We start from the raw sequence: 16,217 nt of genomic DNA, 5'->3' as shown, positions 1-16,217 counted from the left end.
GGGGGCGATTTAGACCTAAAACCTATACATTCATCACTGTCGATACAGAACCGCGAGCTGAGTTTTTTTTTATTTATTTACTTTTTATTTAGACCTAAATCCTGAGATAGGCTAATACATAGAGATCCTCACATTCTCATTGCGGAAAAAAACAAATAGTGTGCAATTTGACAATTACCTACAAAGATGGTGGAACTCAAAGACCAAGTATAAGCCCTAATTAGAAAACGGTACATAAAGTAGGGCCTATAGTTAGAACTTAAAACAACCCCGTCGTGACTCGACAGTTTATAATTTTCTGTCAGGCGCCAGGCTTGCGCTTGCGTAACAGACAGGGAGTTTTCGCAAAATGACGGGGACGCATGCTACAAAATAGGAAATCTGTTGTCAAAAACCCTTCAGGACAAAGCAGCCTATGTCGAAAATCGATGAATCAAAAGAGAAGATTCGTCCTGTAACTCTGGACGAGCGACATAATATTTGCAATAGTTCATCAGCTCAGAATCTCAGTACAACGACCACTCTGCCCCGGTTTACCAATTTTAGACATAAACCTCTCAGCTGTTCATTGTGATTTGACGGGAGTAGATTTCTATGTTGTAGAATCCGCCCCCGTCGTGATAGCGAAAACTCGTTCATATCGTTTTGTCAAACGGACAACATCTCAGGCCCCGACACATTCACTTATTCCTCAAAACCTCGCCCACCATATCCCTTTTCTATCTCCTTCCTTTCGTTTTTCATTTCATTTTCCTTTTGTTTTTCTCTTTCTCTTTGCCCCTTTCTTCCCTGCTTTCTTTCCTTCTTTCTCTTCGTTTTCATATTTTATTTCCCTTTTCCCTTCCTTGATTTTTTTCCCTCTCGCCCCTTTTCTTGATTTTCCAGACGGGACGCGCAGATTTATACAGACAATATTCATGCAGACTGGGGGGGGGGGGGGGGGGGGGGTGTTGCACCCACAAATGTAATAACGCCCACAAATGTAATAACGCCCACAAATGTAATAACATAACACTTTACCCACAAATGTAATAACGCCCACAAATGTAATAACACTTTACCCACAAATGTAATAATTTCACCCACAAATGTAATAATGCACTTTACCCACAAATGTAATAATTTTTGATCGCCCACAAATGTAATAATGACTTTACCCACAAATGTAATAAATTTGAAGGGATTTTTTGGCGAATCCGTTCTGAACTAAAATCCTACAGTAATGCGTTCATATAGCACAAAAGTGCAAAGTCTTTTTTCCAGACCCAGTTAATTAAACATTATAGTACAAGTCCAAAGTCTTTTTCCAGACCCGGTTGTTTCAAAATTATAATATACGTCCAAAGTCTTTTTTCCAGACCCGGTTGTTTCAAAAATTGTAACATAAGTCCAAAGTCTTTTTTTTTCAGACCCGGTTGTTTCAAAAATTATAATATAAGTCCAAAGTCTTTTTCCAGACCCGGTTGTTTCAAAATTATAATATACGTCCAAAGTCTTTTTTCCAGACCCGGTTGTTTCAAAAATTGTAATATAAGTCCAAAGTCTTTTTTTTCAGACCCGGTTGTTTCAAAAATTATAATATGAGTCCAAAGTCTTTTTTCCAGACTCGGTTGTTTCAAAAATTATAATATAAGTCCAAAGTCTTTTTTCCAGACTCGGTTGTTTCAAAAATTATAATATAAGTCCAGAGTCTTTTTTCAGACCCGGTTGTTTCAAAAATTATAATATACGTCCAAAGTCTTTTTCCAGACCCGGTTAATTCAAAAATTATAATATAAGTCCAAAGTCTTTTTTCCAGACCCGGTTGTTTCAATAATTATAATTTAAGTACAAACTAAGTTACGTTAATGGTATTCCAGAATGAAAAATGAGAATCGAGCTTAGTCTTTTCTCCAGACCCAGTTAATTAAAACTGGTGGAATTAATGTCTTTGTTGTTGTTTTAACTTATACGGCGTCAGGTCAACGGCGTATATTGTGAATATATGCGCTAAGAGTAAATTGGGAATCAAACATTGTCTTTTCTCCAGACCCGGTTACTTAAAACTAAAAACTAAGCCCTATAGCAATGCGTTCATATAGCACAAAAATGCAGTCTTTTTTCCATACCCGGATAATTAAGCAATTACAATATATGTCCAATGTCTTTTTTCCAGACCCGGTTGTTTCAAAAATTATAAGATGTGTCCAAAGTCTTTTTTCCAGACCTGGTTATTAAAAAAAATATAATATAAGTCCAAACTAAGATACGATAATGATATTCCAGTGGAAAAAAAAAGCGAATCGAGCTTAGTCTTTTCTCCAGACCCAGTTAATTAAAACTGGTAGAATTAATGTCTTTGTCGTTGTTTCAACTTATACGGCATATATTGTGAATATATGCGCTAAGAGTAAATTGAGAATCAAGCATAGTCTTTTCTCCAGACCCCGTTACTTAAAACTAAAAACTAAACCCTATAGCAATGCGTTCATAGCACAAAAGTGCAAAGTCTTTTTTCCAGACCTGGATAATTAAACAATTACAATATAAGTCCAAAATCTTTCCTCCAGACCCGGCTATTAAATAATGAATTAAAAACTCCAAATCTAAGACCAATTTTCCAGTAAAAAAAATATGTCTTTACCCCAAACCCAGTTATTTTTTAAATAATACTACAACCCCTACAAAACATTGTAATAATGCATGGGTAAAGCAAACATCCTTTCTCCAGACTTGGTTATTATTTGAAAAAAATGAAATAGTTTTTACAAATATTCTAAAACGAATACCCAATAATCTAATTACTGTGGAATAACATGAAGACCGATTGTCGAAGAACGACTTTCCTCCAGACACAATTTTTTAAAGACTGAAATATCAATAAAACCCAACCCCCCAAAACGAATCTTAGAACCAACAATCCTCCAAATTAAGACCATGCATGTAGAAAAGCACATGATTAGAGCGTTGTCTTTATTCCAGACCCAGTAATTTAAAAATGATTTAAACAATCTTAAAAACAAAAGACTTTGTCATATCATTATTCTTGTGGAATAACACGAGTATTATGCTTAGTCTTTTGTCTAGACCCGATTATTTAAAAGATAAACAAATATTGAAAAAAAATCACAGCTAAGACCAATCTTCAAAATTAAACCCACTTAAAATGCTTGGGCTTAGAGTGTTGTCTTTACCCCTCACCCAGTTCTCTTTAAAATACAAATTAAGCGAAACATTAATCTTCAAAAACTGAGACCCCAGCATCTTCCAAACTATAAAACTCTTGTGATAACGCATACTTAATTTGACCAGACCCGTTTATTAAAAAAAAACAGAACAACAAAAAAATTTACCCTCTTCCAGCCTAACATCCTGTAATAAATGATGTAATTAAACATTCATTTTTTCTTCCAGGCAAAGAAATTCATAATAAAAAACAACATCAAAACTTAGAGCCCGGGGAGCATTTCATGAAAGGAGTTGTCTGGCGTTTTATCCGACACTGGTAGCACTGCTTCTTAGCCAATCAAAATCAAGGACAGTTGTCAGATCTGACAACTTGTCGGACATAAATGTTGATGAAATACTCCCCCAATCATCTTATTCATGTTGAACAGGCACAAGAATATAATTGAGTCTTAGTTATGAGGATTTCATTTATCTTATTTTTGAAATGACAAGTTCTGGAATAAAGAAAACTCTCTAAACTTTTATTTATTGAAGGTTCTTAGTTTGAAGGATAGTTGGGCTTTAGATTCTGTTATTCTTTTTTTAATGATTTTGGTTATTTTGAAATAATTGGGTCTGGATGAAAGACTACACCATATTTCCATGTTATTCAATGTTGATGAGATTGCAGGGTCTTGTTTTGTTGTCGTTGTGTTTTAAATGACTTTTATAACTGGGTCTGGAGGAAAGACTACGCTATATTTCCATGTTTTTCAACATAAAGAGGATCGTCGGTCTTTGTTTTTTTTTATTATTACTAATTTATTAATATTATTCATCATTTCTTATTTGAAAGATCTGGGTCTGAAGGAAAGACTACGCTATATTTCCATGATATTCAACATAAATAGGATCGTGGGCCTTTTTTATTATTACTAATTCATTATTATTCATTGTTATTTGAAAGATCTGGGCATGGAGGAAAGACTACGCTAATGTTATTTAACATTTACAAGAGAGTTGGGGTCTTTGTTACTTTTCCACCAGTTTTAATTAACTGGATCTGGAGAAAAGATTAAGCTCGATTCTCATTTTTATTCCACTAGAATATCATTATCATATCTTAGTTTGGACTTATAATAATTTTGAAACTACCGGGTCTGGAAAAAAGACTTTGGAAGTATATTATAATTTTTGAATTAACCGGGTCTGGAAAAAAGACTTTGGAAGTATATTATTATTTTTTAAACAACTGGGTCTGGAAAAAAGACTTTGGACGTATATTATAATTTTTGAAACAACCGGGTCTGGAAAAAAGACTTTGGACTTGCATTATAATTTTTGAATTAACCGGGTCTGGAAAAAAGACTTTGGACGTATATTATAATTTTTCAATTAACCGGGTCTGGAAAAAAGACTTTGCACTTGCATTATAATTTTTTAATTAACCGGGTCTGGAAAAAAGACTTTGGACGTATATTATAAATTTTGAATTAACCGGGTCTGGAAAAAAGACTTTGGACGTATATTATAATTTTTGAAACAACTGGGTCTGGAAAAAAGACTTTGGACTTATATTGTTATTTTGGAAACAACCAGGTCTGGAAAAAAGACTTTGGACGTATATTAGAATTTTTGAAACAACCGGGTCTGGAAAAAAGACTTTGGACTTGCATTATAATTTTTGAATTAACCGGGTCTGGAAAAAGACTTTGGAATTGTACTTTAATTTTTTATTAACCGGGTCTGGAAAAAAGACTTTGCACTTTTGTGCTATATGAACGCATTACTATAGGATTTTAGTTTAGAACAGATTCGCCAAAAATCCCTTCAAATTTATTACATTTGTGGGTAAAGTCATTATTACATTTGTGGGCGATCAAAAATTATTACATTTGTGGGTAAAGTGCATTATTACATTTGTGGGTGAAATTATTACATTTGTGGGTAAAGTGTTATTACATTTGTGGGCGTTATTACATTTGTGGGTAAAGTGTTATTACATTTGTGGGCGTTATTACATTTGTGGGCGATTATTACATTTGTGGGTGTAACAGGGGGGGGGGGGGTCGCACCCCAGCACACCCGCCTCGCAGGGCCATAGTGGCCAGCCCGAAGGAAAGCATGTGGCATCTATTATAGACATGTGGCTGCTATAGACAGGTAGTCTACCCAGTGGTGGTACCGGGGGGGGGGGGGGAGGGGGAGGGGCACGTACGGGAGGCATTTGCTCTCCAGTCAGGATCGTTGCCTACCGCTTGCCTCCCCCCAAAAAAAAAAATAAAAATGAAGAAAAAAAATGTAGTGTTGTCATAGGCATCCTACTCAGGCTGCATAAGTCCTTGAAAAACTCGAAACCTCCAAGAAACTCCTGAAAATCAGAAGAATAATCTGAGCACAGATTCTACCTAGTCTGCAGGCACATAACCTGATTGAAACTTTGATCAACAAGTGGGTCTCCACGCAAAGACTATCACATAATCATGAAACTTCAAAGGACCATGTATACAATGCATATAGGCTGCACATTCGGACCCTCAAATCTTAACTCGAGTGAAGGGTTTGCACCGCAGACTAGATCGCACCTAAGTTGTCTACGTTGTGTTTACATTTTTATCTAACGGTATGCCCTGTACGTAGGGTTGATCATTGCTAGCTCTCGTATACTATCAAGCGCAGCTGAGCTAGCAGGGCAGACGGTACAGTGAGTGGATATCTATATAGTCAGGGAATCCACGGAAAGATACACATCATATACGCCGCATGGGATGTAATGTAACATCTCCCTGAGAAGCATGCAACATATATATTATGTTTTTACAAATCAGTCTCAAGCTCTGCGAGTGAATCATCGGCCATTATCTCTCACGATTTGTTTGTAATTTGGTGACGTTTGGAGGAGTTCAAAACTGGAGGCTGGACGTTGTGTAAAGCTCCAGACCGGACTTCTTCGCTTGCCCCAGCCAGCCGGCCAGCGGCAACCTACCTCTACATGGTCGTCCATACCCGTAGAATCTGACCCGGTACGTCATTCATACTTAGTTTCGTTTATATTGTGATTATGAGTGTAACCTGAACGACTTGAAGTTGAATATTTAGAATGTAAACTATCTTTAAAAGTTCTTTGTATTTTCGTATTAAATTTCATGATAAGTGATGTTTCGGGGAATTTTGCCACTTTCTCTTGATCTCTTCATGCATCTCATCTCAGAGCTACCACTAGTAGATTACATGTTTCTACATCTATACGGGATGCCCTACCAGGCTCCTACCGTATTTAACGTAGACGTATATGCATGTGCTAATCAAAATTATTATCCATTAACTTCATTTGAGTAGCCATTGCAATAGTTCGAAAGTTTTCTGTAGTTATTTTTTAGGGGGGTGGGTGGTCTTGTCATGGATGAGTGTGGGTTTATTGTACACAATACTTGATATTTTCCCATTTTAAACCCCCTTTCTTGTTGTTAACAAAATTGCCATTATAAACATGATAAAGGTTGATTCTACCCCCATTTTAATACTAAAGGTGCAAAATTCCTCATGGTACAAGATTATTATTGTGATGTGATTAAGTCATGAAGATCCTTTATTAAATCTATAAAAAAAAAAAACATTCATCATTTCCGGAATACTAAAATGAAAATGGTAAAGTTTCTTTAAATTAACAAATAGACTATTCAATTTGACATGAATCTTCGACTAAGTTAATGTATCCTTTTAACTGTACAGTGGCAAACGCCAATCTAGCAATAACAATACAAATGTATGACTGCATCTGATCAGGTAAGATCATTGACAAGTAAGTACCCTGGCTGTATGGATGGTTGAAGCTGCTAGCTGGAGAGTGCACAGGGGCACCTACTTAATCGAGACAATCAGCATGATTGTCTATATAGCTTGTACGTGGGGTGGGGGCAATCAGACAATGACACAAGACGAACCAAAGGTCATCTTCTCTCTTTACTTGAAATTCATTCCTGTTGTCGCTTCTGCTCGGGACTTTCAACCCGCCGGCTATACGATCTTCACCTATGTCTATGAACAAGAGAATGAGTACGAAGATACACCTCTCAAGTTATGGAGTTCCCCTTTGTGTTGGTTACAGGAAGAAAGATCAGACAATCATCGGGGACTTTAAGCCAGAAATCACTTGGCTTGTAGGTTCCTTGTAATATTTAAAGTAACCTTTCAAGTCTAACAAGGACTCGGGAGTTATCAGGACTCTAAAGAGATTTTTGTTAACAAGTCAATACAGCCTCGTATTTTGTTTTATTCACCATCTCGAACAAACATAAATAATACTGGAATCACAAAAAATTATTATTCTCTACATTTGTTCTCTTTTGCTTTATTAATATTATAAATTCAATTATTTGTTTTATGTGTACCGGTAATACTTAAAAAAGGATTTGCTTATATTGAAGAGAGACATCGAATAACGAATTAAGCCCTTGCAAGGAGCCATAGCCGGGTGCAAGCAACAAGCGAGGGAAAATATGTGTTCCTTTTTTAAACATCTTATTCCTTTATCAAAATACGCCACATGGCCATAAGATGTTAAGAAATGTCATGCACATTCAGTCTCCAAACTGACAAAATTTGCTTGCTCTCCGATATTATCATGCCTGTATACCATTTCATTTGTATAATTTTGAGGATTTTTTTTAATAGAGTCTTGCGATACTCTGTTCCATGTTCCTTGGTTTACTGTCAATTTTTTTTTAAAGAATACTTATTGTTATGTGGATTTATTGTGCACCTCATTTATTGAATTCATTTGCTTTACAAAATCAGTCCATATATTTAAATACGAGTTAGTGCAGCGAGCGATGTTTTTTTTTTCGTAGAAGTGTTAATCATTGTATCTTTAGCCTAGGATATATATATATTTTTTAAGATTGAAGTATTTTTTTACTTTTTACCGGCGAGTGAAGTGAAATAATAATTTGTCATCAATACGATTTATTATGTGCACCTCATCCACTTCAGCGTGAGTTCATGCTTTATAGCACAGCGAGTGGGAGCTTGCGTGGGAGTAGATAATTATTAATGTACTAAGCACGATAAAGCCCATGGTAAAACATGTTCGATCACTGTTTCTGTCGAAAATAACTTCATTTATGCATCTTGTTTGCCAACATTAACTGGTGATCGAACCACGGACAACAAAACATTTTTTCTATCGGCATGATAGGATTAAGGATATATCTTCTGTATACTATCCAGGGATAGCTATCAATGTAATTTCGCATTTTGCCGAAATATAATCTGGAGTGAGTTGACTGGGTTTTTTTTTCTGTGATGTGGATTTTCCCATATTGTTTTCATTGAAATGAAGGATCAGTTTTTTTTCCCCGATACGGCATTTCCAGACGGACATTCTCGAGGGTTTTATCTGGTAATCATTACTGTATTTTCTCGATTGTGATCAATGAGTCATTATAAAGTGCCGCCACCTTTATCATTACACACGGAATTAATATTACTGTGGTAACTTATGTTTATCTGACATGAAGCAAAATAATTAGGCATATTTTGTGTCACATCTGTTTGTAAGGCTTGGTCCCACTGGACTAACGGATGCAGAGAGGATGTATATAAAACGGAAACGAATATTGCCATCCGATTTGTTTTTTCTCATGAAGTAAAGATTTATTTCATTCTCTCACAGACTCCGGACAATAGTAGAGAAAAACATGTCTAGAGATACCACCACTAACAAGTGTGCAGTCTTCAATGATTTATGAGGGGTGTGGATGTTATTATTGGGGCGCCCTCCCACCCGCCCCTGCCCCTTGCGATGTGAGAAATCATAATCACATGCGTAATTTATTTGTAAAATCATTGCATGATAGGGAAAATAATAATTGGTTCATCTGAATACAGGTTCATCGTGACAGATAGGGCTCATACACGATGATGGTATACGCGTTATGAATTAAATCGCATCTTAATTTTCTCGGGACGTCTAATGAATGTACGTGAGAAAAATTCTGTGATAATGAATCTCCCAAGTATCCATGGTATAATGCATGCCTACATGTACATGTATATATCCCATCTGGTATTTTAATCGGAGCACCGAAAAACTCATTAGATTAATTCAATTTGTAGGATGTCCTTTACCGATGACCCAATCATGCTTGCTCGTGGGCTACAGTCATGACTGTATATTGGATGGAGTCATTATCCATTCGTTTTATCCATTTTGGTTTTACTTAGGGCATTATTGCCTTTTAATTTTACAAGGGGTGGTATAAAGGGACTATTGGGCCATGGGGGCGTGATGTTTGGGCATTGTCCTCGGTGATTCTGCACGGGACCTTACTATTTAATCAGGGAGTTGGGAACTCCCTGATTTTATTAAGAAGTTTGGAAATGGAACCCTACCCCGTTCCCATCTATTTGGATCGACCTGCTGGCCGAAAGCTAACCTTCGTCGTAAAAAAATAATGGTCGGCTCAACGTCTGTCGCAATTTGCCGGTCAAGACTCTCTTTCCCATGACAGACACACACCTTCAGAAACGATCACCCAGTGCTAGGTCAGTCACCATCTTACCATGGTCTTACCAGTCTTCATCCCTATCTCATCATCCGGACAGACATCCTTCCAATTATCTATCATCACCGACCTATACTGCCAAATAGGCCTATAGGTCTATAATGTCACATCAAAGCGGAAGCCTGCAGCATTTCCAGGTCAGTTGCATTTTCTCGGCGACCCAATACTAGGATCCATGTTCCTACCATGCCTTTCCTAACTGAGCCAAACCATGTATAGCATGGCCAAACCAAGCATGTATGACATTTCTTGTTCTCTCCTATTCAAAACGTAATGTCCATTTCATTATCATTTTTGTATTTCATTTTGCTCTTTCCTATACTGTACAACACTTTGATAAGATTTTCATGAAAAGTGCTTTATAAGATTTAGCTATATTATTATTTAAATTAATTTTTGATAAAATTACAGCACCTATTGGTAAAGATCATGCGATCTTGAACTTGAAGTTTATTATAAAAAAAAAACAATTACAGCATAAAAACAGTACATCAAAGAAGTATAATAATGAAATATAATAATTTACAGGATAATATTAATAGGAACCAGAAAATAGCATGAAAGTGTCAGTCTTTGTATGTCCTTAAAGTAAAAGAAGTTCCTGCAGCAGAGTCTCGAGAACACCTGTAATCTTACCAGATTGCGCAATCTTACAGGAAATTGGTATTTGGTGTACGGAACCTTACAAATTTCCTTTAATAAAATACCCTTTTCCCCTTTTTAAACAGACCTGTTCTGTTAAATTGCAGAAAAATTCCTGTTTTATGAATTTACAGAATGATTCTGTTATTGCTTTCTGCAAAATCTTCTTTTCTTTCTGTGAAATCAGGTTTTTTTTTAACAGTGTATATATAGGTCCATGGTCTTTGTTCATTGGTTGTTCCACTTGACAATACGTCTTGTTTCACTTTTTAAAAAGTAAATAAAAAATGTTTCAAGCTCCTCCTAGCAGACAGATTTTAGCTTTCCAGTCTGTAAGAACCAGTGAATCTGTGGCCTTGTTCTTGGGATAGGAGGCTGTGAACCGTACGTGTACCAAATTAACAGTATTAATTATACAAAAGCGTATTAGCCATGCATCCGACCGTTTTTAAATCTGTAGCCCTGCACTCTGTACAATGTTTTTATTTTTATTTGAAATGGCCGTTTGAGCATTAAATAGCAATTTGATAGTAGAGAGCTACTGACAAAGATCATTATTATCCTGAAATTGTCAGGATATGGTTTCAGTTAGTAAGAGACAGTTCCCTTACAGAGATTAGTTATCATTATAGGGCCTATATATAGTCCAAGAACAACCATGTATATAGCCAACCGCTATGGCTATATCTTGGAGTTATTACTGGTCATATTGACTTTTCTCCTTCAACAGTAATCCATTTTCCCCGCCCAATTATCATCGTGAATTTGAGGGATGAATTTGTATAAAAAGTATCATGCCTTCATTAGGCATGGCGAACCAAGCCTTCTACACATCAGCGCAAATACAGAGCAATCCATTAGCCATAATCATGGAGCTACTAGCTCCATGGTCAATGACCATTGGTCATATTATGTAAATTGAATTGACTCCCCGTTATCATGCTCATCTCATTTTACCTGAAATACAATGATAATAATATTATATGGAGTCATTTGTCCTTACATTAATTGCCTTTTGGCATCTATACTGTTTTTTTGCGCCTATAATGATTACCACCATCAAGTTCATTCAGCATGTGAGTGCGAGTTATATAATTATATCATTCTTCATGGTTATACAAAATCCCCACGAGATTCTCATTTATTTTGTCCCGGCATAAGCGGATGATTTATGATAATTTATCGACATTTTTTTTCTGTAACAAAATTCGAATTTTATCATTTGGTGCCGTGAGAAATACATAAATAGAAAGTTCATATTTGTAGGTTATTTGTAGCGTTTCTTGCACCAAAATCTCTGAATAAAAAGAGTGATATAGTAATAGAAATTGAGTATAGTATGTAATTGTTTCTATCGAGCCTCATTTGTTACCATGGTTATTGCGCGCAGTCATTTGCTAACAGTATTTTGGTCATTGAAATAAAGATTTCTCTATTACTATTATCAAATTTGAAATTAAACTATATTTGTGATATCTTTCTCTGAAAAACGTGTTTCATTTTTCTATGACACATTGTACATTTCCGTAATTTACTACTCCGACATGAGAACGGTCTCCTCTAATCACGATTACGATTAACAATAAATATGTTTATACTATTTATATGCGCTGCAAAAAATCTGGTGTTGAATAATCAACACCGAGCTGGAGTTTATTTTCTAGTAAACATGCATTTTAGGTATCAAATTGACAACCATTGACACCCCCACAAACAATCATCAAATTTTGATGATTTTTTTAATATAAAAATTCACAAAAATTTCATCAATTTGACATCAAGTTGACAACAACAACAACAAAATTGTTTTGTCACTTTAAAATCTAAAACGGTTTTTTTGTTTTTGTTTGGGGGGGGGGAGGGACAAGGGCTTTGATTTTTAACTTAAAAAATGAGAATACATACTTCACACAATAAATTGCTCCTTGTTAGAAGGGGGATGTGAATACATTCATACCACTTAAAGGGAACAAAAAACCAGGAAGAGAAGCAATCTTATTGACAAGAGTAAAATGAGAGGAACAATTTAAACAAGTTTCATCAACATTTGTTGTGAATAAACAAGTTATGGACGTTTAAAACGTCTTGTTGTACTTTCCATGCTGGGGATCCTCAAAATGGCAAATTTTCAGATTTTCCTAATTATCTTTCAAATTGCATCTTGCCTCCTTCTGAGCACAACACATGTCATGGGAAAATATAATTCACATCACATATGTCAAGGTCAGGAGGAGATAGTGTGAAATATGTAAAATAAAGGAGAAAATCTGAAAATTTGTGTACAAAACAAATGGAGAGTTGTGCAAAAAATCAGCCATTTTGAAGCACGTTTGCCAATTTGAGGATCCCCTTAGAAAGTACAACAAGACTTTTTAAACGTCCATAACTTGCTTATTTCATAACTGATTTGATGAAACTTTTTTTAAATTGTTCCTCTCATTTTACTCTTTCCAATAAGATTGCTTCTCCTCTTGGGTTTTGGTTTACTTTAATCATGCTAACACCTGAACACCGCTCCAGCTATAGGTTCCACACCGGCATGTGTTGAAACTATATTGGACCAGTAATTTTGTTTATAATTACTCCATCGATGTCAAAACAAATCCATGCAGTGTAATAGTTGAATTACTGGGTCAAAATGTCACCAACTTCTGTGTCAAATTTACAACAAGAAGAGTCAGGTAACGATACATTTTCAAAATATTATAGAGTTATCTTCTATTGAAGTTTGAAAGTTTTGTGAATAGTCAAATCTCTTATTGAGTCGATTTGTTCTTAGTTTTTATACAATTTTTGTCTCGATTTTAAACTCACACCGATGGAATGAACGATTGACTATATAGGACAACCAAATTGCAAAAACCAAAGATTGGTAAGATTGTCAGCCATATTATATTTTTGTTTTCACTTACAGTTGCATTGCAGCATACGTGCGCGTTATATTTGTACATTTTTTCGCAAACAATATTTCATATACCCCTATATTTCGAGTAATGTGCATTCTATTTATATGCTCATTGTATAGGAAGTTATCCATTATCTAAAGATGTCAAAGGTGATGATATATTAGGATTGCTATAGACCCTTCGTCACATATATATAGGAAGTTATCCATAATCTAAAGATGTCAAAGGTAATGACATATTAGGATTGCTAGACCCTTCACCACCATCTATGAGCAGACTGATGGAATTTCCGCCATATAGCATATCGAGAAAAGCGGTAGGTCTCCAAGAACTTATCTCTGAACATGGTTTGCAAATTTACATGGTTAAACCAAGTTAATGGAGGAAAAAAGGGATAAAGCGTAACATTGAAAAAACTCTTCACCGACATAATATTCAAATTTTCTCTTTATTGTTATGTGAAAGATATTTTTATTCCTCCTTGAATATGTGATATAACTATTGTTTTAACATTTAGTTGGTCCTTATTGTCAAATCTGCAAAAAATGAAAAATTGTTTAATTTAAAAAATAAAAAACAAAAGACAGGAGAAGGAACGTCGTCTACTCTCCCATTGCATATATCACTGAGTTGTGCAACCTTCTTGTGACAAAAATTAGCGAAACTTTAAAATGTATATAGTTTACATTGTGGGGTATTTTTTTTAATGAACATGATGAAGTACAATGTATAAAATATTGTTCTCCCATAGCTGTAAAACGTGATTTGTATTCTCCTTGAATAGGCCTATTGTAACTTGTATGTATTATGGTTCAATCAAAAGCTTATCCATAAGTCAAATATTTGTAGAATTTGAATTGCTATTTTTCATAATAGGCCTAATAAAGTACAGAATGAAATAGCTAGTGTAAAACCAAAAACGTTATCGGCTCGATCCTTCATTTTGCATGTCAGATGTCGTCCTTGTTGTGCATTGTGAAACCAAGCAACATTTGAAAATGACTGTCACAACGTTCTCATTTCATATTTGAGAAATTTGGGCTGAATGGGCCTTTGAACTCGAGTAGTCGTATATACTGAACTATGATTCGAGAGAAATTGTTTAAACTCAAGGTAATGATGTCGAACAATAATAATTAAAACAAGAGTGTCGCTGCATACGCCGGCCTGTAACAGGGAAATTGAGTTATTGGTCAAGCAAAAAAAAGTGGAAGGTGGCTACTTGACATTTGACATTTTGACCTCAAAATCAATATACCTGCATCCATGCTAGTATCATATACACACCAAATTATACGAGCCTAGGTTAAGTTAAACTGAAGTTATCGCGTTTACAAGGACTTCAGAAGGGTAAGATGAAAACATGTCACTGCATGTGACCTTGACCTTTTGACCTCAAAATCAATAGGCTTTCTGGGATTCATGCTAGTATCATAGACACCAAATTATATGAACCTAGGTTAAGTTAAACTGAAGTTATCGTGTTTACAAGGAAAAGTTAACGGACGGACGGAACGACAGACGGACGGACGGACGGACGGAGAGAAAGACGGACACCGAGCGTGATACCATATACGTCCAGTACGGCGTATAAAAAGCTGGATGAAAACCGAGTACGGTACAGAAATCACCAACACATGAATGTATATAATTATAGACTACTAGTATCGGGTTTACCGTTTTGCAAAAAGACCCGTGTACAAAATAAAACAGATTGACGTTATGCTTAATTTGCTAATTATTATACACAAGAAATCATGTCAACCTATTTGTTCAATTCACATTATATCCATTCAATTTTCAATTCAATTCTTTATTCCATTTCCATCTAAAACATAATACAAAGTAATATAAACCAGATACAGTTTAACATATGAACATTCTTACTTCGTAAAAAAAAAACAGTATAAGATTTAGCATAAATGGAAATGAGTATTCATAGGAATACATAGGAATACTTGGTCATTTCTTCATGTTAAAATTCAATGTGTGATCGTTAGCACTGAATGAAATCAATGGAATATACACGTACTGGATTGTGTCACGTCACAAATTTCATGTTCGGCCTACTTTAAAAAAAATTAAATTATCTTTTTTTACTTCAAAACACACCATCGACTCGATAAAAAGCCCCTTTCTATAATAAAAGTTCAATTTAAAAAAAATCCGATACGACTGGAGACAAAGTTACCTGAAACCTTACGTGTGATAATGTCAATTGGGTTCGATAGGTCAGGCATAAGATTACTGTGCCAAACACAACAAGCATTATGTCATGAAGGTGCATATGAACGATATTCAGGGCTACATTGTTACTTGGATTCAAAGATTGCATGAGACAGGCTTTTAGACCCTATATTAAATGCCAACAAAAAAAAAATCGATATTTTGTTTGTATGTTTTGTTTGGCAAACTGATTTCTTAATTTATTGCCTCAGGTTAGCTCAATGATTAGGCAAACTCTCAATTTTGACTAAGCAATGATTGGCGTTTTGATCAACATTTGGTCAAAAATTATACCAACAAAATTTTGCTCACAATTTTTTCCTAATCTTTGGGTCAAAATGTTTGTTTTGCATGACCCATAAGAAAAAAGAGAGTGGGGATGTGACATCATCAGCCCACCTAATGAATATTCATGACGATGTTCATATAACTGTTTTCATAGAATATTAAATATATTAGAACATATTAGAATATTTAGAACTCTAAAATTCAATAGCTTCTTTATTTGTTATCCGATTTTGATGAATTTTTAAGCATTTTGCTCTATGAATTGTGCTCTATTTATTTAGATATACATATTTTCAGCCCGGACCATCCCTTTAATGTTGGTAAAGAAATTCATTTTCTTAACCATCATTGTTTGTAGTGTAAATCAGTGGCGTAACTATGGGGGGGGGGGGGCACGTGCCCCCCCCCCCCATCGGCTGCCCCCCCCCCCCCCAATGAAAAG

Source organism: Lytechinus pictus, chromosome 3 (assembly GCF_037042905.1).
Source record: "Lytechinus pictus isolate F3 Inbred chromosome 3, Lp3.0, whole genome shotgun sequence".
NCBI classification, from domain to species: Eukaryota; Metazoa; Echinodermata; class Echinoidea; order Temnopleuroida; family Toxopneustidae; genus Lytechinus; species Lytechinus pictus.
The sequence above is the reverse complement of the archived record's forward strand: the minus strand, read 5'-3'. Positions refer to the sequence as shown.